Here is a 7,919-nt window from a genome sequence, read left to right on the forward strand (position 1 = left end):
TTTTTTTTTTTTTTTTCATAATCTGGTCAATTAGTGTCCAATCAATAATAATCCAATGAAAAAAATTTCAAAAAACCTATCAGTGTACAAATTACGTAGGGGGGGGTGATGTTTGTACAACTCCGCCTTAAATTTTTTTATTTATTTTATTTAGTTTAGTTTCGTTTAGGTTTTTTATTTTGTCTATGTGGGTTTTTTTTGGGGGGGGGGGGGGCAGAGCAAAATGACGTTGGCACCAGCTTCCCTCAACATGAAAGTGTGAAGTGCTGAAGTGGGAGTCTTCACTGTCGTCGGTAAAGATAGTGAATAATAGCAAAATAGTTCTTTCTTTTTCGGAATATTAAATGAATCAAAAATTACTTTTGACTGTTCGTCTCTAGCACAAGTCATCTGTTCGTCTAAGTTCGACCTCTTTCTAACTCGCCACAACTTTTCATAAAAGAGATCAGAAATTAGAAGAAAAAAAATAACAGCCCAAGGGAAATAATTCAGAATATAAAATTAAGAGTTATATCCCTTGAATTTGCAAGTTTTTTAAAGTTAATTTTTTTTTAAATTGATTTATTTGTATATTTAATTAAACAAGCCACTAACGTTATCTTTGTCAGAGAAATAAAATATAAATAAATGTGCTTTATATCCTACGAACATTTATTTATTTATGGTGTTATTTAAGAAGAGTTGTCGATAGAGTAAATGTGGTATTTTGGTGATTGTTGAAGTTAAAGTAATGAATTAATTGTGAAAAAATTAAACAAATCAATTAAAATACGTTTGATTAAGCGTACAATCGACAGAGGATAACCTCCAAATATGCAGACACTATCCCACACTTTTAATGTCCTTGTGCCTAATTTATAAAATATTTATGGCTTGAATCGCAGTCATCATCCCAACGGACAGTCAAAATTAAATGTCTTAGATAATGTGCTCATCGAAACAACTGTAGAAATTAAAGTAAAATACAATATATCTATTATTCGATTATGTCTCATTACAAAGATTGAAATCAATATATGTTATATGTGAGATGCACCTCTATATATTAATAGTAAATGAAAACGTGCCATGGAAGGAAAGACAAAACCTATTTAAGTAAACAAAATAAAGGGGGTTTATTTCAGTGGCAGAAAGTTGGACGGTGTCTGAGTGAAGGAAATGAAGAGTTGGAAGTTCTTTGGGTTGTTGAAGATCAGGCAGCAGTTATCTTTAACAAAGATCGTCAGTGCTGGAATGTCCAGTGGACAGGGACAGGAAAGGGAAAGGATATCTTGATTTAATACTTACTGAGTTCTCTCTGCTGATCGATGATGATTCACAAATTGGCTAAAAAGATTCCTTAGGGGACAGATTGAGTCAATATGACCTGCAAACTCATTAGTCGGTATATGGCCAAATCACCTAGCAAGAAAATTATTTGCAAGAGAAAATAAATCTCTTTTTTTTATTCATGACTGCTAGAAAAACACAAATTTGTTAAAAATGAAAAATTGGTTTTCCTTAGTAATTTTGAGAAAGAATTTTACTCTTTTTTAATTTGTATGTAATTTTACTTTTTTTAATTTGTATGTAATTTTATTTATTTTTAATTTATATGTAATTTTATTTACTTTTAATTTATATGTAATTTTACTTATTTTTAATTTATATGTAATTTTATTTATTTTTAATTTATATGTAATTTTACTTATTTTTAATTTATATGTGATTTACTTTTTGTCCCCATGAATATGTAGCATAACCTGTAAAAGGTGTTGATTCATAATCAGTTTCATGTGATGTCTTTTTTGAATGTTGGAGATTCGATCTTTACTGCAGGTAGTAACAATTAAAAATAATATAAAATTAACATTTCCAATGCATTATGTCTGACGGAATGAGAACAATCTATCATTGTGGATCAAAGAAAGGGCTCGGTTTGAAATTAGGTATACATAAAGATTCATAAGTTTGACTATTATGTTCCTAAGTTTGAAAAAATACATCTGAAGGAGGTCAGAGGTTATATCTCCTGAAACGTAAATATAAAAATCAAGATGAGAATATTTGTCCGAATAATTCAAATACTAATTTTTTATTATTTTTGTTATTACTTCTGTCAAGGAAAGCTTATGTTTTCAACTGAGTTTATCACTATATTTGTGTACAGCATAGCATTCACGTAGCTTGACCAATTGTTATCGAAGTTGGTCAAAATGTTTACAATAGTTTAAGAACTTAAAAATTATTTTATTCTGGGATATCAAGGTACAGGACTGTTGCGGGGGCCGGTCGTCTGGAGACAATCGACCCAACAACTAACAAGGTAGACACAGGCAGACAAACGGTGGATAGGCAAAGAAGAATGACAGACAAAGGAATGTTCGTTTAAAGGACGAAAAATCGCCCTTTTATTTGTAAAAAAGGAGGATGTGTTCGATCGAGAGTCCTCGTCCTGATCTTGATTGGTCGGCTGGACGTCAGGAATGAGTGACTTGACCTAGTCTGGATTAGTCAGGAACCGGGGGGCTAGACCCAGGAGCGGTCTAGGAATGGCGTCCGGGACTGGAAAAGGGAGGCAACAGACTGCGAAGCAGGACTAGGTGTTGCAAGAAGGAGTCTGGGGGTGCAGACAGGAGTTGCAGGAAGCTGAAGGCTGCAGGCTGGAAATGCTGGAAGCTGGAGCTGCAGGCAGGAGATGCAGGAAGCAGGCAGGAGATGCAGGAAGCTGCAGGAGGCTGAAGCTGCAGGCAGGAGATGCAGGAAAGCTGGAGGTTGCAGGAAGCTGGAGCTGCAGGAAGCGACAGGTAGAAAAACAAGGAAAATATTGAAGCAGTGATTTCCACCGCGACAGGACACAGAAAAAGTGAAATTCAAACTTGGCAAACAATCAGTAAGGATAGAAGGTGTGAAAATAATATCTACTCCGCCAGGAACACTAAGATGCAAATAGAAGAGAACCACCCGAATTACACATCCCATCATTTTGTGGTATTAGAGTTGACATTAGTAATTGAAAATTTACCACTTTTTATAATTCAAATATGTTTTATTTCTGATTCCAAAACTGTTGTGTCGTGGAACAACAGTGAAAATAAGAACAATCAAGTCGAGGTTCGGTTAAGGAACAAGTGTATTAACAATAATGTACAAAGATAGGAAAGCGTGTTTATCTGCTGGGCACTCGGCTAGCAGTTGAAGTGCAGTCGTATCTCTCTCACCCGTGTTGGAATTACTAGCACTATTTATAGTGCTAATCGGTGTAAATTCCTCTGTTCAAGAAAGGCCAGTATAACAAAATCATTGGGGTTTTATACAAAATAAATAAATATTTATAATGTTTTTATGATAAGTAGTACTTATCATTTCTTTTCAGTCTTTCTGTATGCATATGTTTATAAAAATGACAAATGTTGATTTCATATTGTTCATGCGCTTTGGAACGTTGATGTTCTTGAAAGAAATACGGGATTTTTTTCTCTCCTTTCGCATTTGTTGGTTTTCCTGATTGCAATGGTGGGCTAGGAAGAGTAAGAAGTAAATCTGGTCGAATGTGTTGGATTAAAATTCAGCGCAACTAACTATGGTTTGTTTTTATCATCTTTTTCTCGCTAATTGCTGGAATTCATTTTTGCCGTCTTTTATTTATTTATTTCTTTTGGTTCTGGTCATTTGATTGGAAGACAGGAGACCCTTGTCATTATCTTCATTTTCCAGATTTGTCTCTTAGATCCTGTTATTTTTAGGGGTTTGTTAGCTCTGATTGGTTTCTCTATTGATTAGTCATTGGAAAAGTAAAGAAAGAAATTAAGCGTTGCCGCTTTTTTTTTAACTTATTTATTTTTGTCCAAATCACCATCATTATTCTCAGTATTATTATTACTAGTAGTAGTAGTAGTAGTAGTAGTAGTAGTAGTAGTGGTGGTAATATTATAATTTTATGATTTTGGTTTCATTACAATCTGATCAACCCATCATGCTATCAAAGGAAGTAACCAGTGCATGATCCCTTTTATGATATCTGGTTATGTACTTGCCTGAGAGAAGGCAAACCAGAAAGGAAGGTAAATGCTTGCACTAATTAGCGTCAAGCATAGAAATTACGCAGATTCAAAATAACTGTTGCTGATGTTGTGGTCTTTTATAATCACAGCTGTTACTACACAACAAACATCACAAAGAGAGAGTTTTCTCCATAAATACCAGTACTACTAGACACATACAAAACTTACAATACTACATAAAACAAACAATTAATAACTGTAGTGAACATCATTGAATGCTGTCTATGACGTTGAAAAACAATTATAGATGAACAACAAATAAAGAAACAATGCTCACTAATCACATAACTTACAAACCATGGAATTTATTAGAAGCGACTCATACAAGATATGTTTTATAAGAATGTGTGGAGGAGAATATTTTCAATACGTCCATACTGCATGGCTTCCTAAATGTGTGAGAGAGAGAGAGAGAGAGAGAGAGAGAGAGAGAGTGAGAGAAAGGAAGTCAATATCGCCACCTATCAGTTGAAACATGCAACTACTGAAAATAAGGACGATAACTCCATCTGTCTCTTACTTAAGGGTATTGTGCATTGTGTCCGTGTGTGCACTGCATGTGGGCTAAGCTGAATAGTAGTTTGATAACCGTCTCTATATAACCACGTACTAACCAATAAATAAAACAAAAAATTAATCACTCTATACACTTCTATATCTTACCTGATTTGTTTTTCCATAAATTAATTCAGAATTCCATACGTCCATATGGTAGGAGACATTATGCAGACCCACAATGTAAAAGAGTGAGGGTCGCACTGTGTCGTTTATTGAGGATTGAATCCAGAGTGTTCTGCTTACAAGATAGAATTTTATTTTTGTGCGATGATGAGATTTCACATATGCAAATGAGCATCGTTTGACACATGCAAATTCTCATTGAAATAAAAAAAAGTAGAAATTTTTCTCCTGATGAAACAGTAAAATTAACGCAACTAGTTGAAACCATATCAAGTGTTCAGAAAGAGAAAAAGAAAAAACATTACGGTGATGTTGTTTGTGGCAGGTTACTTGATTAACGAAATTCATGTTTTTGGAGAATTGTTAATTACAATTCGAGATTTTGAAATTTTTTTATGGGTGCATTTTTTAACTTTTCACTACACATATGAACTAAACAATATGCATACATATGCGTACACATCAAACTACTTGAAAGTCTTCTGCCTCGAGCATCAATAAATCAAGACAGTTATCGTCACCAGACCAACAAGATTGTTGATAGTCTCTTGTTATGCAAGTATTAACGATTTGCCAAAATATTTTAAAAAAAATTTTTAGTGTCTGATGCCATCTTCGACCTGTTTGACGGAACTATTACCATTGATAAAACCACACTTCTTAATCGGCACTATACAGGTACAATTCCCTTGAGCGCAATGCATTATGCTTCATAAACATTGACAGGTGCACTCTTACTTATGGATATTCGGTTCACACCAGATATTGTTTCTGCAACACTGAACAAATTTAACACTGGAAAGAGTATGGGGATGGATAATATTTTGAATATTCTGCTCAATCGGTGTGCTTGCTGATTATCAAAGCCCCTCACTTATTTGCTTAACTTCTTGTTTGTTTCTGGTTGCATGCCTCTTCTATGGAAGATCTCCAGTCTACAAGTGTGAAGGTGACAGATCAAAGTTATCTAGCTATCATCCAATTTCTTTGACCTCTTGTCTTGACAAGATCATGGAGCATATTGTAAACGACTGCTTTACTTCACATTTCATAGAAAATAAGCTAATCCATCCGTCTCAATTCGATTTCCTAAAATTGCACTCTTCTGTGGACCAAGTTGCTTGTTTTCATCAGAAGTTGACCTCAGAATGAGAGGCTAAGAAGTGCACAATTTCAGCATTTTTAGATCTTACCAACGCATTTAAAACCATTCCTTACTCGGCCCTGCAGCAGAAACTACCCTCGCTTGGCATCTGAGGCTCTTTTCTTGGATCTGCAGCTATCTATCTGATCGGCTGCAGAGAACTTTGGTCATTGGCTATTTATCGGATGAGCTTCCTGTCTGTGTCGGGTTATAAGGACGTTTGTCAGACTACTATATTCAACCTCGTTCACACACGGACACAATGCACAGCACCCTTAAGTTTGAAACATATACGTTTATCACTCCTTATTTCCAGAGTTGCATGTTTAAACCGGTAGGTGGAGATATCAACTTCCTTTCTATTTCTAGTTCTATTTCAGTCTCTTTTCATATGGGATGTCAGGCATTATGGACGTGTAGACATTTCTCTCCTTTTGCTTTCTTATAAATGTGTCTTGTATCAGTCGCCTGTAATAAATTCACATGGTTTTTAAGTTATATATTTTGGTGAGCATTATTTCTTTATTTGTTGTTCGTCCATTGATTTTGCCTTTCTCAACATTCACTACAGAGTGATGCAGGCAAGTGTTATTGTACAAATATTATTTTTAGTCTTCATCAAGAATCTGCTGACATTGATGGACAGTGCAAAATTTCATTTTAACTGTGACCACTTGACTGTGTTACCAAGCTCTTATGCTGATGACACAAGTTTCTGTGTCATATCCAGACCCTTACATAACGTCGATATGCACGCAGTCACTGCTTGTTTTTGCATCTGAGTGAGCAAAGATCCGAGTTATTCTGTTCAAACCAGTAAAAACAGTTGCCTCTCTCCTATCCCTATCCATGGGATTTAGTTTTCAAAACATATTTGTGCCATTCTCAAAATGTCATAACTATCTGGGAGTACTAATATCTAGCAATCTCAGGTTTGAAAACCACTTGTCTTATGCATCCAACAAGGTTAATAAGGAGTTTGATGTGTTGAATATCCTGAGCTATCAAATTCGTCATGAATGGCATTTGCTGACTAAGCAAGGCAATGATTCGTCCCCACTTGAAACACGAGTCCCTAGTGTTTGTCAGATTTGGCAGAGTGTTCTCTAATTCTCTTGAGCATCTATAACATCGTGCTATCAGATATCTACTTTTCTTCTTTTTTTTTACATAGGAGTCACCACTTATCAAAGCTCAGAAGCCACTTGAGGATAATGGTTAAAGAGTGTACAGTAGTCAATGGGACAATACTACATATTCCCTGCTGTGACCCTGTTCCATCCAGAGTATATGATTTGGTTGGATTAGATCTGCTGTCTATTCACAAGAAGGTGACAGTTGCATCTGTTGCCTACAGATTACTTTATTCTTGCCCCACTGCAATGCTTAAATACATATGTAGTTTCATGTATTACAGCATAAAAAAAGGCATGAAATAGAAAAATGTTCGTTTTAATGTGTCGTCACCTTTCAAAATAATACAAAGATGTTGGAAGAAACAAAGGAACAAAAATGAGAATGTTCATAAAGAGTACTTATTCCTTTTTTCTTTTTGTTGGTCGAATAGCGGTTACAGAAAGGAGTGTTTTTTTGGCTTTAACAGCAAAAGTAGAGTCACTTCTCGTTTGACTGCACCTGTGTCCTGTTAGTGTCTTGTTTCCTTCTCTCTTCATTTACAAAAATCCTGGGTTTTGGTTAATTAACTTTTATTATCTTTTTCTTTTTGACCGGATAGATGCATGGAGCCAATGCTTAATGATGTGATTACACACTTTGTCTGTGGCAATCAACAAGTCACCATCTGGTTGGAAGTTTTATTACTTTCATCGTGAATCCCTGCAAATATCATCCTGTGCTGCGGCTGAACAGACCAAACCTGCGAGGATATACATTCACAGTAGACCTTCTGCATAATTACACTCGTGTTTGCTCAGAGATGTACCAGGGATTACATTTAGCATTGTGTTCTGCAGTCCTGAACGTACTGCCTCAGAATTGTGTAGATGAACATCTATCACTGTCACATATTCAAATTTTTGTATTCTCTAACT

Source organism: Euprymna scolopes, chromosome 7, assembly GCF_053919585.1.
Source record: "Euprymna scolopes isolate OS-2025 chromosome 7, ASM5391958v1, whole genome shotgun sequence".
Classification (NCBI taxonomy): Eukaryota; Metazoa; Mollusca; class Cephalopoda; order Sepiida; family Sepiolidae; genus Euprymna; species Euprymna scolopes.